The sequence below is a fragment of the Amphiprion ocellaris genome, chromosome 4, assembly GCF_022539595.1.
Source record: "Amphiprion ocellaris isolate individual 3 ecotype Okinawa chromosome 4, ASM2253959v1, whole genome shotgun sequence".
Taxonomy (NCBI): Eukaryota; Metazoa; Chordata; class Actinopteri; family Pomacentridae; genus Amphiprion; species Amphiprion ocellaris.
In genome coordinates, this window is record NC_072769.1 from 1,490,548 (window position 1) to 1,514,242 (window position 23,695).

Here is a 23,695-nt window from a genome sequence, read left to right on the forward strand (position 1 = left end):
CGATTTACAGCGATTCAGTGTTATATGAAGCGTATCCATATGTTTATGTTTACAGACTTTTACCATCATGGTTGGACAGTTTTTCACCATAAAACTTAGGAACATTTTTTACAGTGCAGTCAGTTGCCTGCAAGGATACAAACAGCTTTTACTTGCATCATTCTTCTTGTTCAGTCTGGCTTTTTAAAATGTGCCTTTAATGGAAATGTTAGGGGACAAAATATAGAATCTTGTTTCTTTGTATAAAGAAATAAAAAGGATTTCAGATTTTATCTCACATTACATTCAGCTTTTCAGATTAGTCCGATCAAGTGGACGCCCTCCAAAGTTACAGCCTTTTGTTATGAAACTCCCTGTTTGTGCTGCAGATCTTCCACTACAGCTGAGCAGAGAGGACACAGAAACACATAGAAGGCACACTGACCAGCACAGTTTGGTTATTTCATAGCCTTGAAATAAGTTTTACATTCTGTGCACAGCTCATACAGGTGGCAGGTCCATTCAAATGAGGCAGTGTTAAAGGTTTTTTTTGATGTTGTGCTGAGAATCATTTTTGTTTTGGCCACTTTTGATGATTTCCTCAACAAGAGTGAACTGAATGCTCAGATCAAGATGGGATAATACTTAAATATTACATTTTAAAGACCCCTTTTGGTGAAAATTAAATTTTTTGCACTGTTAACACGTCTATGTAGTGTTTTTTTTTTTGTTGGATCTCAAGGAGTCAATGCCATTCCTGAGCATTTTCACCTAAAAACTGCAGCGACACTCTCAAAAACAGATTCAGACTTCCAGGGTTTCTTACACAACAAACCTGAGGGGCTAATCCTATCACCATTTACAGGGTGGAGTTTTCTGTATTATTGCTTTTCTTCAGAAAATAAATTTCCATTGTAAAGCACAGAGTAGTTTCAAGGTCTGAGCAGAGTTGTAGGTGAGCTGGTGTTCTCCACCTGCAATGAACGGTGAATCGGTGGATGGACAAAGAGGCAGGGACTTCATCGAGCTGCATATTCAGAGGAAGCAACAGTGTAGAGTTACATCAAAGCCATTTTTGGACATAGAGGAATTATTTTCAGGGAAAAAAACAACTTCTGAATATGTAATTCTCACACGTGAAGATGAGTTTTTAGGGTTTTAATCAACGACCAGAGAGGGACTTTAATTAATCACTCCCCAGCCAGTGGATGCGTCTCCACTGGCATGAAAAATGATTGTGTTTGAAGCAGCAATATGGTAAATATTCTGCATTTATCTGTAAGTGAAAATAAGTGATCCTCACAGTACCTGTTGTCTACAGCTTCTTTACACTGTTGGGAAAATCTTCTCCTTCGCCTCATTAAAATCCCACAGAAAGCAGCAGGATGGATATGCTGATTTGAGGAGTGCTGTGTCAGAGCGCGGTGCCATTAGCAGGACTGTCTGCTGTTTACCTTTATCAAATCACACAAAAGTGACACCAGGCTGCTACAAAGTGATGGTGCAAACATCAGACAGGCCAGTTTTGACTCTGTGTGGGAGATGGTGGCTCAGAGAAAAGATATCTGTATCTATTTTATGTTATTTGTATAACCCTGCTACTTTTTAAACTTTTGAGTGTATTTTTGCACAGAAGTGAAGCTTGGAGTTTTGTCCTCCATCATCAAAGGGATATTAAAATGGCCAGAATCAGCAGGAAGAATGATTATTACACTGTTTTGATTTTTGTCTGGCGACCTGGGTTTTATTTTTTAAAAATATATATTTAAAGAGTAATGAATTTTCTTGAATTTTTCTCAAAAGCTCCTTTATTTTAAGCTTATTCAAGTCTGACTTTGATGTTCTGGGCAGATTCTCTGCCAGGATCCAGAGACCTGAAGTGTAAATATGATTTATTGTTTGCTAAAACTTAAAACACCTTTAGAATTCCAGACAAAAGCAGGCTTCACATTTTGATTTTCAAGCTGAAACTACAACTATTGCTCACAGATGAGCAACCTGTTGGAATATTGCAAACAGTGACATCAAAAATGATTTTTTTATGCTTATTGAAGTAGCTTTTTTGAGGAAACTAATAGAGATCTAAAATATGACGGTGACATATAGTATTTACTGTACTTGATGCTGTATGTGCCACATCCCCTATTCCTGGACAGCTGTTGCTACATTACCAATTCTTTGTAGCATTCAGATTCATTCATCATAGTGTCATGTTTTATTTCCCTTAGAGAGTGTTTTGTTTTGGAAATGCTTGTACTTCCTGTTTTGAATGGTGTTGATTAAATTACATGATGTTATGCTAAAAGACTTAGGCTAATCCTGCAGCAGTGTTCGTCCATTATAGTGCACACTTAGTTTCTCTAGTATTAGGAATACAATGAGGAATAAGGCAAGGTCAAACAGATTTTTAATTCTAACATCATCCTGTTTAGTTGTCTTCATTGGATTCTTGGGTTAAAAATACAAACATGCTGTTGAATCCATTCATGACTCTTTTGATCTTGTTTGTTTGCTGCAGGAAAGGTTGTAAAAAGACACCACAAGGTCAGGTGAAGGGATAGATGGATAGATAATGGACGAACAGATGACAGATAGCTGACATGTGGATGGACGGTTGGACAGACAGATGCAGGAATACATCCCTGTCCGTCTCAGATATCATTACCTCAAGGTCATTTGCCACCTGTCAAAATAAATTGCTTTGACATTATTAGTGCACCATCACTTCCTCTATTTGGAAAATTCTTCATAACGTATTAATGATCATCTCTCAAATCGCCCATTATTTTCTTAATACCGAATTAGATTTTATAACTCGCCATTAACCGCAGGGAATGAATTATACTGGGGAGAACTGCCACATCAAATGATTGTGTCAGGTAGGGGGGAGAAAACTCTAGAAAAACCACCCAGATATTCCACCCAAAGTCTGAGATCAAATATGCACGAAAAGCTCACATGTACGTAATGCCCTGGTGGATCCATTTGAATCACAAATAACATCATAAATTTGCAGAGCACCAGGAAGCTGGGGATACACAATGAACCACTGACTGGGAGCTAGAATCCCTGAGACAACATTTGCATCTCAATAAAACAGCCTTACATAGCAGGTTAGGGCCTCTGTCTATCTCAGCGTGCAAAACATCAATGATAGCAAACTGTCGACAAATAATTTGTTGACTGGGGCAGAAATTACAGAAACATATGCAAATAAACACTGCACAGTGTGCTGAACATGTACATTGTTATATGTTTAATTTGTTTCTGTGGACTTTACTCCAGCCTCCGTTAAGACAGACGAGGTACACTTTCCTAATTTACATTAAACAAATCCGAGGATTGTGAAAAACAGAGGATATAAGCAATAAAAGCTGTGTATGGATGCTCTGAACACACAGGCAAAGCTGAGGTGTTATTCCTGTGTGTTTGCTGATGTTATGAACACAAAAGATGCATTTAATTCAAAGCAGAGCTGCTAGATATGTCTGGATCACATTAATGGTGACAAAACACACTCCTAAACCATTCTTAGATCAAGTTTAGCTTTGATAATGGACATAATAAACATTTTCACAGGTATCTCAGCAGCAGTTTTAGCTTAGAAGCACCAGAACTCATTGTTATGCACAGTTGTTTTCTCATCTAAGTTGGCTTGAATAGTTGATCCTGAAACTTTAAAGAAGTTGCTCAAAAGTTCTTGAATAAATGCCGTGCTGTCCGATGCTGTTTCAAGATCAAGAATGAACTTTAAATGAAATCTTAATGTCGTTTTACTCAGAAATGTGTTTTGGTTGTCGTTACTTCTCCTGGATGTCTGAGCTTCACAGCGCTGAGTGATGCATGTAGAAGGTTGTTTTTTATATTCTTCAGCTGAAAGTGGAAAGTTTCTTTGAGGTGACACTCAGATCAGGTTGTGCATGTCGTATTGGGAATTCAACATCTCACACAACTGCGGATAGTTGTTTTTTAAATGTCTAAATGATAAAGACAAGTGTACCAGCAATAAAAATGATCAGTATGTTCCTAACAAAGTGATTAAGTTGATAATATAAGGATCTAAAACAACAAAGTATTGATCTCTATTTAGTTTCAAACCAAGATTATCATGAAGAGTTTGCTTGTAATGAAAATATTCTCTCATAGGAACAAGAGAATGAGTGTGTCAATGGTAAATTATTAATACGTGAAGAGGTATAGCCGACTCTTCCAACTCTCTCAAAGGAAACTGTGAGCACATGCTGCAGGGGATTCATTTCAATGCCTGCCACCGCCATTGATTTAAGGCCCCACGTCAGCAGAAGCCTCATTTAGGAAAGTCATCTGTCTCGCCTGCCTGGGTCTGCTAAAAGGTTGTTTAGCTGCCCGGCGCTTTGTAGCAATAGATAGAGACTACAGGAGAACACAGGCGTTCTGTGTTTGTGTTGGCTATTGATTGCTATGGCCTGTTTGTGCGGAGCTGTGTGCGTCCACCTCTGGAGTCAGGAGGGGAGTGGGACACAGGCGGCGGCGCCTTGCAGGGCCTGATTGGACGATCAGCAATAAACGGTAAACATGTGAAAACAACACGGCGCTCCGGTGCCAGCTCATTATACTGTAATCTACAGCTGAGCTTTACAATTACTTAAAATGCAAGGAAAGCATCATTAACTGCTGAGAGGATCGTGCTCCGGAGTGGAAAAGTCCAGAGCCACAACAGGAAGGCATTAGTGTCACATAGCACCAGGAAGGAATCCATTGTCCTCTTAATTAATTTTAAAAAAGAAAAAAAAAAGTATGCTGGCTGTCATAATGTGAGGGTTAATGGATTAGGTTGGTACTGAATAAAAAAATCGCATACTGCTTTACACAGAGAGCAGGAAATGGCAACATAAAATGTCTAATTCAGCCAGAAACTTTCTATCTTCAAGCATCCAACATCCGGAATATGTGCTATTACCATGGGGAAAAGTAAGTGTGGTAGTTTTATAGAAACTTAAACGAATAGTTCAACATATGTCATTATTTGCTTTCTTTCCAAGAGTTCTGTGAGAAGATTTGTACCGCTGTGTTTTAAACACGAAGCTAGAATCAAAGTTGGTGCAGAGACTGTTTCGAAAGCAGGTTGACCAACATCTGTAATCTCACTAATTATCACAAAGTGTCTCATTTACTTAGCATCTACATTCCAACAGTTGTGGTTTATCTGGCCAGTCCTCTATAAAGACACAATAAAGCCACACAGCAAGTCGTTGGAATACTGTCCATAAAATAAAACTAAATAAATATAATACTCCCACATGTAACTCCCCTTAATAAACAAAAATTGTTGTTTTGGTGAGCTTTATGGGGGCTGAAACTATAAACTTTTTTCTTTGTCGAAAAAAAGTACAGACATGAGACTGTTATTGTCTCTTCTTCTATCTAACTCTTAAAAAACACAACAAATGATGTGTGTATTCCTGCAGCACAAATCCTCCCCTGCTGTTTGAGTCCTTGTTATCTTCGAACTAAGCAATTTGATTCAGTACACTTGCATGTAAATGCAGACTGATGAATTCATACGAATGCGCTGAGTAGCATGCTCTCCTATTAGTGTAATCAAAATAATTTTGGTTAGTGTCAGAATATAAAAAGGAAGCTATTAACCTTCATTTCCTCAGACTTGTCTGGCAGCACATGTCGTTTAAAGTAAATGAAGATCTGAGAAACAATTGCAGGAAGGAATCACATTTACCTCGAAAGGAAAACCTGAAAGCACACACCCTGTTAATGGAATCACTACAGTATTTTGAAGTGGAATGTTTGGCTATTTTTAGTTGTTATGATTTGGAAAATGTTAAATGGTTTGTTGTGGAAGCTCATTTGAATACAAATTGTTTCCTTTGTAATTCCATGTTGAAAATACTCTCTGTGTGTAGAAGTCTGTGTAGATTCAAAACTAAAACTCTGTCATACAATAATACAGAAATGTACATTTTTGTTGTCTGATTTTTAAATCTGTGTGTACCTGATTCTCTTTAATAAATGTTAATCATTGTGGTACTGAGGCCACATGAACAAGCCTCCTGAGTTTTTTCATATATGGATATAAGAACACCTTAACATATACATATATTAACATTTTCATACTTGTGCAGCACCAGAGCAACTGTCATTTATCATATGCAACTACTGTATTGTACACAGATCAGCCACAATATTAAAACCACTGAAAGCTAAAGTGAAAGATATTAATCATCTTGCTAAAATGTAGGGATCGCCCGATGTGAGTTTTTCGTTACCAGTTATTGATGATCAAGAAAGGCTGATAAAGGCTATACTTGAAACTGATATGCATCATATGTAATGTTTTAACAGCATGTGATAGCAGAGAAACTGTCATTTAGAACTAGAACTTCCTCATTAATAAGGGTGACTATGACTGAATATGTAAAATAGAAACAGGAGTGATTCAATTAGGATGCTCTCGACTGAGATTGATCAGTTTGTCTCCAGCTGTTCTCTATGTTCTAAGTCTTTCACTGTTTTTTCACCTTTATTATCCAGACTGTTTTGTGGTAATTATCTGGTAGCATAGCCTTAGCCACTGTGAGAGAAGAAGCTATTTTTCTGATTTTTGGCAACAACTTGTGTTTCTTGTTCAGTTTTTGACATTTCTGAGATAACAGATTGATGACAGACAGAGAGAGAGGAGGCTGCCTCAGCTCTCAAGTATCATGTTTAATCCATCAATAAATGATCAATAATTTACTGAAACCGATAATTGGAAAAATGGTAAATATCGGCCACAATAATCAGCCAGGCTGATAATCGGTTTATCCCTTCTAAAATAGAATATTCTGCTGGGAATCTTTAGATCTCTGCATACATGTGTACAGCATTTTGACATGTAACACCCAAATAAAATGATAAAAATACAATAATATAAATAACCCACTCCAGGCCTTCCTCTGCAAGATAACGTGTCCAACCATTGATAAAACACCCTCAGAAGTCCTGTTTCCAGGCCACATAAGAGCAGAGCTGTTTTGGCAGCATGAGGGGCCTTTTTAATACTTTTAATACTATGGCTAGTCAATCTTTATATACACTAACGGTCAAAAGACTTAAACGCCCCAATTAATCAATTTTTTTATTGAAATTCAAGTAGTTCAAGTCCATTGAATAGCTTGAAATGGTACAAAGGTCAAGTTGCAGCAAGAAAGCCATTGCTAAGATGTCAGAAGAAGAAAAACAGGCTTGCCTGGGCCATGAAACACCACCAGTGGACTACCAAAGACTGGAAGAAGGTATTATGAACTGAAGAATCCAAATTTGAAATCTTTGGTTCATCATGCAGGATTTTTGTCCACCGTCAAGTAGCAGAAAGGATGATTCCTCAGTGTGTGACATCAACTGTCAAACATGGACGAAGCATGATGGTCTGGGGCTGTTCTGATGGATCCAGGGTTGGTTCTTGTACAGAGTGAGAGGAATCCTGAACCTAAACAGCTACCACAGCATTCTGCAGCTCCATGCAGAACCCTCTGGTATGATCCTAGTTGGTCAGGAGTTCATCCTACAGCAAGATAATGACCCAAAACATAAATCCAAGCTATGCCAGAACTACCTTAGGAAAAAAGAAAAAGATGGTGAGCTTGACAACATGGAGTGTCCTGCACAGTCTCCAGACTTAAACCCCATGGAGCTGGTTTGGAATAAACTGGACAGAAGAGTGGAAGCAAAGCAACCTACAAGTGCCACACATTCATGGGAACTTCTGCAACAGCTGTTGTTAGGAAGAACTTTCTGAAGAATATTTGATTTCCATTGTGGCAAAAATGCCACGAGTGTGTTCAGCTGTTATATCTGCCAAAGGTGGTACTTTGATGAGTCAAAAGTTTAGAACACATTTGGTTTCTAAATTGATTTGCTTTTATTTCATTTGTTTATGTGTTCTATGCTTTCATTTCAGAGTACAGTGAGACATTTACTTGCATAATTTTCAATACAAAAATGAAAAATTAGGGTGTTCTAAAACTTTTGACCAGTAGTGTATATGTATATACTTCTAGCATATGTAAAATCACATGTAAACCACCATCGCAGTGATCAGTGACAGTTTTCAGAGCTCATACTGAAAGAGACAAGATGATTGACAAGGAAAAATTGGTCTGAATAGAAATTTTTTTAAAAATAAAATGAATTCAAAGTTAATAACTGTGCCTTTGATTGACATTATACAGAAGGGTAAATCAATTACTGCGGTACATTTTTCTCTCATAAACACCAAGTTAGTGACAGAAAGTCTGTTTTTAGAAGTAATTTTAGTTTTTCAATTGCTGGAACACTGAGTCTGCAAAATGTCGACTGAAATGTCGAATGAAAAAATGTTGATGACAATTCTACTTCTTTAAAAAGAATGCCGTTAAATTGTGCGTTTTGTCTGACCAGATATTTAATTTACTATGGCAAAAAGAAAACCACAGACTGTGTATAATCCATAGACTGTATCTATATATTAAACAGAGAAAAGCAGCAAAATATGACTTTTGAAGATTTGACAGTTATAATTTGTATCATTGCGTTAAGTATGAATGAATATCAACACTGTTGTCAATCTGTTAGGTTCAGTGCTCGCTCTATCACCGCCGGTTTTATTTTTTCCAGTCGTTGACTATAACAATTAGCATGCAGCTGAGATTCAGCTTCTCTTCCAGGATCACACGCCACTGTTCTGCTGAACTGTGTGATGTGCTCTGGCATCAGAAGCACAGTTATTAGACATTAGATTGATTGCATTTAAATCACATTTTAGACACAAGGCATCTGTTTTGGCAGCCAGCGCTGCACCTGAAGTGTTCCTGAGACCCCCACCTGTTATTTAAGCTACCGCAGAGTATTAAGAAGTAAATGCTGGGCCCCTGTGGAGCTGCAGAGGTTTGTAGTTCAAGCAGCTTGTGGTAATGACCCTCTTCGCTTTGCCCGATCAGCTATAGGATCTAATCAAAGACTAATCCGTCCCTCAGCATCCTGAAGGAGCAGGTGTACATTAATCTGTTGGTAAAATTAAGCCTCTTGTTAAAGCCCTGCTCTGTTTATCTTTTAATTAAAACCTCATAGATAGCTCACTACATTGATATCACACATACAGTACATATGTGCCTCAATTACCGAACCTGCGTGTTCTTGTTTATCGGGGATAAGAGGAGTCCTATTATGCTACAAATTCTGCAAAGCATGGATTTAACAGGCTTTTCTGATTTGAGCGGCTGTGTGTCTACTCGGAGGCTGGATGTGTTTGCACATGCTCAGTGTTTTGACACAATATTTTCTCTGTGTTTCATTTTGGCAAGAAAGTCCATCGGTGATGCATGTACACACTGCCAGCATCCTAATGAATGCTGTTCCTCTCTGAAGATGGGAAACAAGCTGCAGCTTTTGATCACCTAATCACTTACTTTGCCAAATAAAAAAAGGGTAATTTGATTGGATACCTGAATACATGTAAACAACTCAATCACCTAAAATCCAGTCAATTATAGGAGCTGAAATATGGATTAAGTCCTCTTTAAAATTTCCTCTTGTTATATTGATGCAAGTGTATCATGATTCTGCAGATTTCTTTATTTTCTACGGATAAAATTCTACTTCATCATGTTGATCCAGTGCCTACAGATGAAGCTGATTTAAGTCTGTCACCTTTGAGCTTTATAGAACAACAAAAGTATCAATAGATGGAATAATCATCTCACAAACTTCACTGGGATTCAGTGATTCCATAATGATCCAGTTCTTCTTTTTGAGCCTTCCTCGGTGGATTTGATTAGGCTTTTTGCAGGTGCCGAGGCTGTGAAATAACCCCAAACCAGAACATTTCAGCATCATGTTCCACAGCTGGTATGAGGTTCTTCTCCTGAGAAGCTTCCTTTGGTCTGCACTAAACACAACTGTATCTTTCATTTGTATGTCCAGATCACATTATTCAAAAAAGCACCACTCTTTATCTGATTGGCAAGCTGCAGTTTTGCTGTTATCTTCTTTGTGAATAGAAAATGCTTCTTTTTTTCCTCCCATGCAGGCTGAATTTGTGCAATTACTTTCTGATTGTCGAAGCTTCGACACCAACGGTTGAGTTATCTTCAGTGATGAAATTTGGGGACTTCTTTTCTCATCAAATGGTTCGCTCCTGGGCTGAATTTGCTGGAGTGGATCGTTTGGCAGTCGCTAGAAGTCATTAGCACTTGTAGATGATTTTCCTCACAGTGGATTGATATGTTTCAAATAATTTGGAAATATTTTCAAATCCCATGCCAGACTCATAGACATCTACAACATTTTCTTTTCCGAAAACTCCTGAGCCAGATGTCAGATTCTATCCTGGAGAGTTTGTAATCCTTGGGATCAAATCTGGAACACCTTATCTGAAGTCATGGATTTGAATGCATAGCCAAAAAAAAGACCTTAATTTTTAAAAATTTAAACAGAAAAATTCAATTTCCCTCAGTAAATCCTCTGTGCACATGCTTTGCAAATTGCTTTTTCAGAGCGCCCTACGTTGCTGACCGCCCAGCCTGAGGTGATTTCAGAACATCTGAGAGAAGTGCTTTGTGCTCTGGTCTTGTGGCATCACTCTCAGCTGTGTTTTTTTCTTCCAAAACAGCTAAATCCTACTTCAAAGCCAATAAAAACAAAGTTTGCTTTATATTTGCATTCAGCCCCACTTCACGTTGAAGCCAGCGGCGCAGATAGAGGCCGACTTTGTTTTATTGCAGCTCTGTTGTGGAGGCGGATGTGGTTTGCGGTGGACAAGATGTAGCCTGTGACTTCCACTGATGGATCATGGGATAATAAGTTTAGTGTGGAGTAAACTGGCAGTTACAGGGGTAGGATGAGGGAGAGGAGGATGTAACGGATCAGGGCTAGGATTTTTTGAATGGATTAAAACTGACTGTGGTATTTGTTTTTGTTTTCAGACCCAAAGAACTAAAGGCCTGTACTGTAAACAAAATGATAACAATACAGAACACCGAAAACTGTTTTTTAAAATTAATTTCTGTAAGAATAGACAAGAGCATAAATCTGGCCGAGGCTCATTAGCTCATGTGTAATCAGTGTTTTCCAAACCTATAAATGTTTTATATTTCCAGCACTCGCTCAGTAAGAAAAAGTGCAAATTGAATAAAATACTCACAGAGCATGAAGTTTCAGACACTAAACTTTGAAAAGAATTGGTGGCGCCACTCTAACGATATTAGATAGGAAATTTACAGTGGATCTGGAAGTAGTTCACAATTAAAGCACCGAGGGAATAAATGAATTGGGCATGAAATTGTTCTGCAGTATATTAAAAGAATTGCTTTCAACTTGGACGGGAGCCTTGGGAGGTGTTTTTTTTTTTTTTTTCCAAAGATATCCTCAAAGATATGAAGTAGTGGCATTTTTCAGTTTTGCTGCAAAACAGAGGAATTGAAAATGAGCGAAGGGAGAGTAATAAAAAAAACTAAAAAACATAGAAGGGAATCAGGGACAATGAAGAAAAATACATCTGCTGTATATGAGAAAGAAAGAAGGATCGAGCTCATTTAAGAAAAAAACAGATCATTATTAGACACGGCCGTCTTTTATGGTTTGTAGTGCAGATTTTGGTTTGTTGCAACAATGGATTTGAAAAGTTTATTTATATAACACGTACTGCTGTTCTGACTGTATTTCCAGAATCCTTAAACACTCTTCTAATGATCCGGATTTAAATAAAATATAAAGTTGGCTGCATGATAAGCAGGTATGTCTTCAAGTTTCTCAAATTATGATGATCTTACCTATACAGAAATTTCCTTTCCTGTCCTTCATTGTATGACACAAGAAAACAGTTCAATACAATGATACAAAATGGCACCAGTATAAAGAAATACAACTTCAAGCTGCACAAAGTGAGCACAGACATGCAAAACTACAAATGGTTACCAGAAAAAGGAAACAGTTTTAATACTGGAGCAATTTGGGAAAAGTAAAAGACTAATAGTCAACAATCATGCAGGTCCAGTTGCTCTATCAAGCTGCTCTTAGACAAAGTGGTGCTTCAGCTAAAAGCTAACATCAGAACACTGTGTTGATTAAAGGAAGTGATGTTTACCATGCTCACCGTCTGACTTTAGCATATTAGCATGCTAACATTTAGTTATTAGTAAGCAAATAATACAGCTGAGGATGATGGGGGATGTACTAGAAAACTGCAAATTTTAGGTTCTAAGTTACCCTCACTTTTACACAGTTGGGTAATATAAAGTCCTACACCTTTATGAAAACAGCACAACCATGAGTAGAAGTAGAGGGAATTCAGACATATCATCTGTGTACTTTAACACAGTTGTACTGGTGTAAATTACTACATATGAAAGATACACTGCATGTCCAAAGCGTCTCCACTTAGATTTAACTAAACTAATAGGTAAGAGCCTTCCATTGGATAATTACTGCTGTGATGAATACGTTTCAGCTGCAACAAGTTATTTAACTCTAGCTGATGCAGTGAGGAGCTTCTCATCTCTTAAACAACCATGTTGGAAGACATATCCTGTGGTCATGGAAAGGATGTTAATCTGTCTCAGAAGGGTCAAATTATTGGCCTGCATCAAGCAAAGAAAACAACCAAGGAGATTTCTGAAACTACTAAAATCAGGTTAAGAACCATCCAATGTATTATTAAAACCTGAAGGATAGTGGTGAACCATCATCTTCCAAGAACAAATTCTTAGATGATCGTAGGAAATCAACAGTAGAACTCATGGCTATGTTTAATAGTGAAAGTAAGAACATTTCCACACACACAATGCGAAGGGAACTCAAAGAACTGGGACTAAACAACTGTAGCTCTAAGAAAACCACTGATCAGTGAAGCTAATCAGAAAAAAAGGCTCCAGTTTGCTAGGTAGCATAAAGATTGGACTCTGGAACAATGGAAGAAGGTCATGTGATCTGATGAGTCCAGATTTACCCTATTCCAAAGTGATGGGGGCATCAGAGTAAGAAGAGAGGTGGATGAAGTGATGTCCTCATCATGTCTAGTTCCTACCAGCCTGTGGGGGTTAGGGTTATGATCTGGGGTTGGTCAGATTCAGCAACATTATGTTCCCAAACAATGAGGTCAGCTGATACCTGAATATACTGAATGACCAGATCTTTCCATCAGTGGAGTTTTTCTTCCTCGATGACATGGACATGTTCCAAGATGACGATGCCAGGATTCATGGGGCTCACACTGAGAATGAGTGGATCAGGGAGCATGAGATGGATCATCCTCCACAGAGTCCAGACCTCAGCCCCATTCAGAATCTTTGGGATGTGCTGGAGAAGACTTTGTGCAGCAGTCTGACTCTTCCATCTCATCTCTCTCATGAAGAAGATCTTGGTAGAAAATGAATGCAACTCTGGACAGAAAAAATGACATTGCAGAAGCTTATCAAAACAATGCCGCAGCCAATGTGTGCTGTTCTCAGAGTTAAAGGCGGCCCAATGAAATATTAGTGCGTGACTTTTTTTTTGGACGGTCAGTGTATTTTGCAACTTTCATTTCTCATTTTCTTTTTGTGCTTGTCTCCATTCTGCTCTGTATAAACACTGCCTGCAGTCACAAAGAACAAAGTGATTTCAAGCTCAGAAGTGGTTAAATTTTCTGGTAGAACATCACTTCATACAAGTAGTTCAACAACCATTAGAAAGTTCTGATTATTGTTTGTGTTGTTGTCGTTTCCTTATCTGATAAACAGTGTAATTTTAAAAGCTGGGGTTCAGAGGGTTAATGGATGAAAATTATTATAATTAATCCTGAGGGAACAGTGAGTGTACATAATTAAAATAATAATTCAAAAAATGTCAACAGTCATTATAATATGTAGTCTGTGAAGCACAAATGACTGCAAAATGTTGTGTGACATTTAACAGAATACATGAAAACTTTGACCTGCTGGTGGCACTAGAGAGAAAAAGTCAATTTTCAGTGAAATCATTCAGTAGTAGTTAAAGAAAACAAGAAATGTGCAACTTCATGCTGGTGCCAGACAAACAGTCAGGGGACAAGTACTAATCAGAACATGCAAGTTAAAAATATTTTTTGTTCAGTGGCTGGAATATTTTTTCATGCAGATGGTGGAGGAATTTGGTGCTAACTTCACAACAGGATGTATTTTGCGTAATGACCTTCTGGGTTTTTCAAAGACTGCCAGGTGTTTATTTCTTGGAATCCATCTCGGATAAAATGATAATACATGAGCGGCACAAAGTGGGGCAAAGCTTTGGCCATCTGCTGCTACCACACAGAAACACTTCTTGCAAAAACAACCACCTACAGATGTGGTTGTGTGCATGCAGACACTTGTGGCCTCTAACATACTTAACGGAATTAGCGATGCCGGCCCTCATACCGGGGCCTCGTGTCTCCGTGCCGGTCATCCTTGTGGAAGTGGGCTTCAGTCACCAGATGGCTCATGCAGCGGTTCAGGCAGATTCATTTGTTCCCCTAAACAAAGTTGTCGCCATCAGCTGCCAGAGCACTGACACCAGATTCCTATTAGTGTAGTTTAGTGGTCTGGGCGGGAGAGCGAACGTGAACTGACGCAGCAAAACGAGCGAAAAGAACATCCATCTGTTCTTCCCCTCCTCTTGCGCTACAGCGAGCGCATCCATCCAGCCTTTCATCCTTCCACCCTTCTCTCCATTATTTATGAGACATTAGCTCTGTGTGTAATTAATTGGTGCTGTTAATAGTGGATGCATCAAGTTAATGATTTTTAATTAAAAAGATGTTTTGGTGTTGTTGATTAGGCCTACAGGGCACATATCTGCTGTGGTTTATGTAAACTTTCAAGCCCTCTTTTGTCTCCATTTAATGAGCTAAGTCATGGTTGGAGCTGCCATACTGCAGGTAATGCAGCATGAGGGTCCGTTTCATCCGGCAGCAACAGTTTCTATATGTGTGTGTGTTTGAAATGCCCGATGAAATCAATATGAAGATGAGGACAAAGGAGATAATTTACTGTCATGCTGGCCATTAATTGTGTAAACATCTGAGAAACCCTGTGATGTCGGCTCACTGTGGAGTATGTCTCCACTTTTTTTTCCCTCTTTTTTTCACCCCACTCAGCACGAACATTCTGACCTTTAGTGAGAGACAACCAAACAAAAGGCTGCACATAAACACCATGATGACTGTATTTCTCTTTCCTCGCATCTCCCGGGATGAATTCTTATTCTTGTGCAACAGATCAAAGGCTCCTGTCAAATACAGTCACATACAGAGACGATCTTTTTTAACCTTTCAAATCTTACATTACAAGGAGGTATAAATCAAGGATGGCTTGTATCTCGAGCAGCAGCGAAGTATCAATTAGACCGGTTTACATGAGATTAACGATTTCACATCCGCAGGTCTGTTTAGCTTACAGAGCGGCTCTGCTCTGTTTTCCTAGGGCTCAACAGAGAAGCTGGATCATAGAGTAAGCGCCAGGCTTTTCATCTGTGTCTCTGTGCTGTAGCTCTGTGCCTGTCTTTTTTTCTTCTTCTTCCAGTGCAGCCTATATGAGGACAGTTGGTGCATATCAATCAGGACGCGGGGAGCTTTCTGATGAACACCACGTCCTGAAACGTGCAGATGCATCACAGGCCAAACAGAGAATCTAGAGGCTGCTGACTGTAATTTTAGATGATAATGTTGCTGTCAGCACGTGTGGGAGTAAGTATTAGGGTTAGCTGGTGCAAAAGGCCCCCGTCTTGTTGGTAAATGATGGTTCTGCATGGCAGCGGGGTTGCGGCCGGGAACAGTCAGCAGTTTCCAGAATGTTCTGTGGTGTTGGTCTGTGGAAGTGGATGCCTCGACTCCCACCACACCCTCATCTACGCCTCTGTGACTGCAGGACTGTTTGTCTCTTTAGCATTCGAAGAGCATCAATGTTTAACTCAAAGAGTGGCTGTTATTATTTTTTTTCTGCAAACCACATTTCTCTCAGCTCCGCTTTCATGCTTGAATGTCTGATTCTTGAATAATGAAGCCTGGGCTTCGAGTAAGAGAGCGCTCTGAGATGTACTGGCGGACGTCATGCATGTGGTCCGGTCTGTGACTCAACCATGTTGCCAGCATGGTGGTGACTGTTTATGCCCAAAGTGGCGGCCGCGATGGGAAACTTTTTCCACTGCTTTTGTGTCTATGTGCGTCATTCAGAGCCCTGCATCATTTATGCTGCACCTCAAATGAGAGCCTTCTCGGGCTAAATAAAGTCTACTGGCTCTTATGTAACCAAGGTCCAAGTGTGCTGAGTACAAAGAAGAGACACAGTTTGTTCATGTTGCTCTGAGAATATGACAGGGGACAGGACAGTCACTCTGACAGGCGACATGGCTTCACTCAGATGCAGGATAATTATGCACATCTGGGCCAAAAATACATTTACAAAAGTTCAAGATGGAAAGTGAAAGTTTTGAGGCATTACTGCTGAATAAATCCTGAGGAGCTGGACTCATTAAGTACGGAGTATTTAAAGGCTAAGTTGCTCCTCTGTCCTGCTTCCTTTATTAGTTAGCATCAGTGCCACTGTTACTGCTGAGAAGCTAATGCTAAGTGAGCGGCTAATCAGTCTTTGAACAGCAAATGTAGCTGCAGGATGCTGTTTTAATGTGTTAATTCAGTGAATGAGATAAATGAGGGGTTGTGGCAGGCAGGAACCTGACCAGATCACACAGACAACAATTACACCACTTAGCAAGACAAAAGGCCAGGAGGCATGAAGTGAGTAGAAACATGCTGCCTGCTGTAGCCTTTACATTATGGATATATATATGTTTAATGAGACACCGGGCCTGAGGACAGAAATATTCTGGAAGATTTAAAGATACGGAAACATATTTTTCCTCATATTTTTCATATCAAACTCTTTCATTTTTGACTTTCAAAACCTTTTTGGTGAGTATTTATATTACTAGAATTATATACAAGTTATAGTGTTCCTTTAATGTGGTTTTTTTTTTTTTTTGCTTTTTTTGCTCCTGTCACATTTTTATTCACTGTCGCCTCTTTTTTACTGTAAAAATACAAGAAAAAGAGTTCTGGACCTCTGTAGAAACAACACAACCATGGCTGAAATGTATTTTGTGCAGTGTGAAAGAGCTATTATGCTGGAAATCACTTTTTTAAAAAAACAATGATTAGATTTTTTTATTTCAAAAGTTTTTGGTTTTTTTTTTTTTAAATACTGGGATCAGCATGTGCAATATTTTTCCAGTTGCCCACAGGTGTTACCAGTACATGACAAAAAATAGTTTCCATACCTGACTCCTGTTTAAACACAGCCTGCAGTTCAGCTGAAAAGTCCATGAATTTTTGTCACATGGTTGCAGTTGAGTGCCTAATGGCTTCTCACTTGTGCAGAATTTTTTTGTTCTGGTGCAAACTGTTTACTTTTATGTGTTTTTAAATGGGACATAAAGAATAAAGAGATTTTGAAGCTAAGATCTGCGCCAAAGCAGCACATCACAGATGAAGTCTGTCAGACAGTCAGACAGTCTTTGTGAGTCTTTCAACTCACAAAGACTGTCTGTGAGTTGAAAATCTAATCATTCTCTTTGTTCTTTCAATTCTCACTTTGATGAATGGTGTCATTTATGGCAATTTTAAAAAAATATATATATAACATGCCTTTTAAATCTGCTGACAAGTTTTGGGGTCCAGAAGGTTAAATCTGTGGCAATCAATATTTGTACTGTAAAAACAAATCAAATGTGTAGTGTGGAATGTGTTGCTCAAAGTGACAATCCTGCACAGACTTGTTACCCAGCTCTCAGTTTTGCAGGCCATGTTTTGGTTTTGTCTCTTTCTAGACAATCTTGTTTCCATCAGCAGCTGTACACTCCAGCTGACAGTGCTGCTGGGTAATATCGTGGGGCATTTTTGGTCGCTAAAAGGAGAATGAACTGAAACATTCACATCCAAATGAATGTGGGATATGTAATTGTTTGCTAACACTATTGCGCCACAGACGTGCTATCACCATCAAAACCGGTGTTACATGTGTTTGAGGTGCACATTTGTGATTTTGGATTGAGCAAAAACTTGAAAATAGAAGAAAGCATCACGTTCTGTGTCACTCAGCTGCCAGGATGAGCCAACCTTCATGTCGAGTGATGAGGGGTGAGTCTGCAGCTACCACTGAGAGAAGAAACAACAATTTTATAGTGGAAGAGCTGCAGTTTCCAAAGCTGGAGAAGGAGCATCAGGTGAAGAGCGCACCAGGAGTTTGCTCGTCGTTTAGTCTTTGACATTCTGTGAATTAATCAAAATTGGTCAGACTGTCAAGGCAGAGCTTTACCATAATGTCCTGATTTATCTGAAGCACAGTATTTGGCACAAACCACCTTAACTACTTCTGAAATGATGGTATGTGCACCATCACAGGTTCTCCACTTGTCTTACTGACTAGACTTGGATCCCTATGACTTCTTCCTCTTTCCCAAAATTAAATATAAGTTGAAGGTTCCGCAATTTGACACAGTTTAGGAGATTCAGTGCTGCTCTCAGAAAGTCACTACCTCTTTTTACATATGGAGACTTCCAGGACATGTTAAAAGTATTGCAGAAAAACAGGGAGCGCCGTATTGCTGCACAGGGGAAATACGTACATGGGTATGGCAGCCAAGTTTAAATCAGGTAACTTTTTGATCTGCACTTGTACAAGGTAATATGCCAGTGTTGCATTTACATCTTTTTCAGCTCCCACTAAGTGGTCAGAAGTGATTAAATTGATGCTTCTTTGAAGGTTTAAATGAGAAATTCGGACCAGAACAGATCTCACAGAAGCCATGAAATCCCGTTTCCTTCGTTGTAACAAACTTCACCCATAAAGTTTCTTACTGTTTCATACAGTCTTAGAGCTCCCTCCTTGTATTAACAAGAAAAACTCCACCAAAATACCGTTTCTCCGTGACTTTAAACTGTCACTTTAATCCAGTCTCTCTATTGACACACTCCGTCTTCAGGCATTGTTTTCCTCTCATGTTGCTTTCCCTTTTTCATCTTCCAGTTACGGTATTTTTCTACATAACCTCACATGCACTCGTATCAGAGCAATTACCCGCCTGTCCCGCTGTAATAACAACAGTTAAGACAGAAAACAAGTCCTTTCCCCTACCTGCCTTTCAGACAGAGGATCAAAGATGGCTCGAGAAGATGTGGATGGGAGCAGCTCTGACAACAACACGCACATGAAGACTGACTGAACTTTCCACCTGCTGCCGTCTCATGAGGGGGAGAACATCTGTGAGAACTTCAGTAGTTCTGGGAAAACTCTGTGCACCAAAAAAACACCTTGATGACCTCTCAACTCTCAGAATAGGCTGCTGTCACCTGGCTGGTAATTACCTGCCAATCAGGGCAGTGGATGGACCTGCAAAGACGAAAGAGTGGCAGTCAAAGATCAGGCCCAGTCATCGGGATAGAAAGAGAAAGGAAAGAGAATGAGGAAGACACAGAGAGGCTCATAATGAGGCCTGTGAAACCGACACAGCTGTCGAAGCAGCCGAGGGACACTGAGACTGTCGGGCTCCAAACACACACCCTTGTTCCTCGTCTATAGATGCCGATTTCTGGGCTTTTATCTTGGGACACCATTGTGTTCCATTTTGGGGCTCTGATACTGTATGCTCACTATTGTATAAGACAAACTGCGAGGGATATGGCACCGCTGCCTGCTGTCAAGTAAATGATTAGAAAAGAAAATAGAAGAAAAAGGAGCACAGGAACAAAGACTGAAATCTAGGCCGTGTCTTGAAATAATGATTCGCCATTAGCAGAAGATTATTTTGGAAATAGTCCAGGAAGTGATGAATGCACATAGGCGGTTAATTGATCACATTGTGTTTTCTTTGTACTGTATTGCCAGAAAAGACAGGACTTTTCTCTTTTTTTACAACTCCACATTCTGTTCTTCTGTTGGATTCATTATTTAGGCCTCACCATCAATATTGCAATAGTTCCTGGAGTGTTGATCCCGACTGCGCATCAACTTTGACTTTCAGGCACTGTCGCTGAGTTCATGTTGTTCGTGCAGAAGATGGAAGCTGTCTCCAGCTTTTTTTTAAAAAAAAAAATCAAGGCTTTACGGTTGCAAATGGTGAATGTCAGTGTCAATGTGTGGGTGAACACAAAAATGTTAACTTGATACAAACAGAGCTCTTCTGCTCAAAACACTGAGGGTTGAATTTTGGGATATATTTACTTTGGGTACAAGTCAAAAACAAAACACGAGGCACTTCTTTCTCACATCATGCAAGTTTTATGAAACAGACAGACCCTTAAAAACACCACTGTGTTAAAATAAACATAAATGTGTTGGTCCTTGCACAGTGAGAAGGGGAATCCAGATAAGAGATTTAAGATGCTACGAAGAAGAATTTTATTACTCTGAAAATTGATTTCATTGACAGCCTCCTTGACCCTCTGAACCCCAAACCCACTGGCATCCAGTTTTTAATTTTATGATGGTCCTTATACTACTCATCTGTGAATCTTAACCAAATCGAAGCTTAAAATTGTTATATATTTCTCAAAATCATGTCATTCCACATGTCTCATCTAAAAATTTGCCAAAAAATATACCCTTTGCCCCGACCATATTCTGTAAAAGTTAAAAAGCATAGGGGTGCCTGTATAGCTCAACGGGTTAAGCAGGGCGACCCATGTACAGAGGCTGGTCCCCGATGCAGCAGCCAGGGTTCGATTCCTGCTCGCGGCCCTTTGCTGCATGTCTTCCCCCGACTCTTCTGCCTGTTTCCTGTCTCTCTCTCACTGTGCCTATCCAATAAAGCTGACAAAAAGGCCAAAAAAAAAACCTTAAAAAAAAAAAAGCACGCACTCCTCATTGCTACCATGAAGCCATTAGTGACTCAATTAGGAGCAAAAGTAACGTGCCGAAAATTTAAGGACTTTTCAGCTGAACTGCAGGCAGTGTTTACACGAAGCACATAGGAGGCAAGTATAGTTACTTTTTTCAAATATAAGTTACAAAAAAGAAAAAATAAATCAGTATTGATACCACCTGTGGGTACTTCAAAAAATATTGTACATATTGATTTAAGGGTTTTCATATTAATCAAGAAATTGAATTTTTTTATGATTTATGGCAGACATTTTTGAATGCACTATACTTCTAGTCATGGATAGGGAGTAAAAATGTGACTGGAGCAAGGAAATGTGATTGAAACGTTAAGAGCAGAGAGACTGGTGCTACACCTACCAGGAGAAAGTGTAAGTTTGCTCATGGAACGTACTGCAGAGCGAGATCAGCTTTGAATTGGATCTTGGATGTGTTTGATTTGCCAACGCAGATTGCTGAATTGCATTAGGGCAAAAGTTAAGCCATGTTCAGCTTCTTTTTTTGCCAGAGGTTGCTGTGCCAATGCAGAAAACTGCTTTTTCTTTTTTCTCTTCACAGCGCTAATACCGGCCTGAACTCGATTTTACTCTGCAAGGGCTCAGAGGTTCCCCACTGTAAAATCTGCAAGCGCTCGAAGGCTCGCTGCTTGGTTTTTTTTCTGAGCCCTTTCACTACACTTTCTGTAAGTGTGCAATTCTGCAGGCTTTCTTGTTCTTCAATTCACAGCACTCTAATGTTTCTAACAACGACCTTTCACTCGTGCAATGATCATGAATGCCATGTGAAAGTCTGTAAAGGTTCAGCCAGTGCTTTGGGCTTGGAGTGGACACCAGAATTACTTCCACGCCGAGAGAAGAGAGCAGCAGTTTTGCTCTTTGACCTGTTATTTTGGCGGAAAGAACAGCTTTGCAGTTTTGAAGGAGGGCAGACAGGGAGCAGGTGGACGGACCGAGGACCGGTGACCTGTGACGGACTGTGGATGCACCTGCTGAGGCTGCAGGCAAAACACACTGAAAGGTTTAGTGATACCACACAGATCAGACTGATCCAAAAGAGCAGTCACGAAACGACTCGACTACTGAAAAAGGAAGGCTAGAAGCATAACGATTGATTCATTTTATTTCTGTGCTGCAAATGAATAATTTCATACCAGCATTACAATAGCCACAGGCAAAAACACTTTGCAACTGTGAGGTTCACTTCACCTCCCAGTTAATCACTCATCACTTCAAGCTCCTCTGGACTTGTGGCCACTATTTAAAGCAAAGAATGTGTAAAAATAGGTGTCAGTAATGTTCCTGAATTTCATCACATTTCTGCCAGTGTAGTTAGCGGCCATGTTTAATTCATGGCTTTCCCTAAATGATGTAGAGGACAGCGCTCGAAATTGCTCTGAACACAGGCAGGCAACTTGAAATGATGAAAAACCTGCTAATTGTCAATTTCGTTGTTTCAACTTCCCAGTTTTGTTGAGGAAGCCCACCCTGGTGAGAAACGACGGCGCTTCATTTAGAGCCATTCAGGCTGTTTAGATCTTCTCACTCTGTCACTGCCATCTCTGCATCCTCTGCTTTGTTATCGTCTATCTCATTATGACCACTGTTCCTCATTCCACGTTCTGCTCGACTTGCTGGCTGACAAGCTAAACATAATGGAGGGGGGCAGGGAAGGCTCTAAACGTCACCCCCAAGCACAGAGATATGAAAAAACTGAATAGCTGTAAGAATTATGGTAATAGATGCATTTGGACTTATGATAGCTTGAGCTTGCTGCTTCTGAGTGTTCTGTCTTTTTCTCTTCTCTTTTTCATCTCTCTGGCAGGACGCCAACAGGATATTGGAGATGGGTTGTTCTGAAAATCAGCAAAAGACAAGCAGTGACTCATCGTGATTTGGAAGACGTACAAGAAAACATTATGAATCCATATTGCCTGTGTTCAGGATCTGTCTCCATGGTTTTATAAGAAAAACAAGTCCAGCGAGCTCCTGAGCGCTGAAGCATGGAATAATAATGTAGCTTTACATCTATGCTGTGTGTACAGTTCAGATCATACACACAGATGAGGACCCTGTGCATATTGATCAGTGAAGCAGAGTCACCCACAGCACTTTCTGGAGATTGATTGGTGCCTCTCATTGGACCTTTAACATTTAAATCTACACCTCCTTCGTCCAAGATAAATAGACACAAACAAACACACCCTCACCTCCTCCTTCGTCTTTCTGTTTCTTCCCCATCTCCCCGTCCTTTCCCTTCCTCGGCGCCCAAGGGTGATCATTTTTCAGCTGGCTTGTGCATCACACATGGGAAAAAAAGAAGCCACACATACACATGTGCAGTCTTTGCTGCTGTGTTTACATTATAGATCTGCAGAGGAATAACAGCAGCGGCAGCTAGCTTGAGGTAATCATCGGGAAATTAATTTGAGGCGATGCAAGCGAGTGGCAATTGATTGTCTGCCTCCTGTGTTGCTGGGATGCCCACAGGAAGGCAACTAGAATCATCTGAAGCACCTCTACAGTAAAAAAACAGACATCCACATGCACATATATACACACCTCAAAGCTAAAACAGCAGGATGAGACATATGAGGAATACCAACACAGTCTCACTGGGGCCCAAGGTGAAAATAAAAGCTGATGTACTATACTAGTCATTACATCAAGGGTTGTACTGCTCATATTTTATGTTTCAGGATGGAAAAAAATGGCAAATAGAAAAGATGGGAGTTCTGCTATTCATACTGCTGGAAAACTGAACATGTATCTGGTCCTGGAATCCGATTGGTCTCCCCAGATCTGATAGGTCAACCTCAGGTTTCAGTGAACTATGGTGTC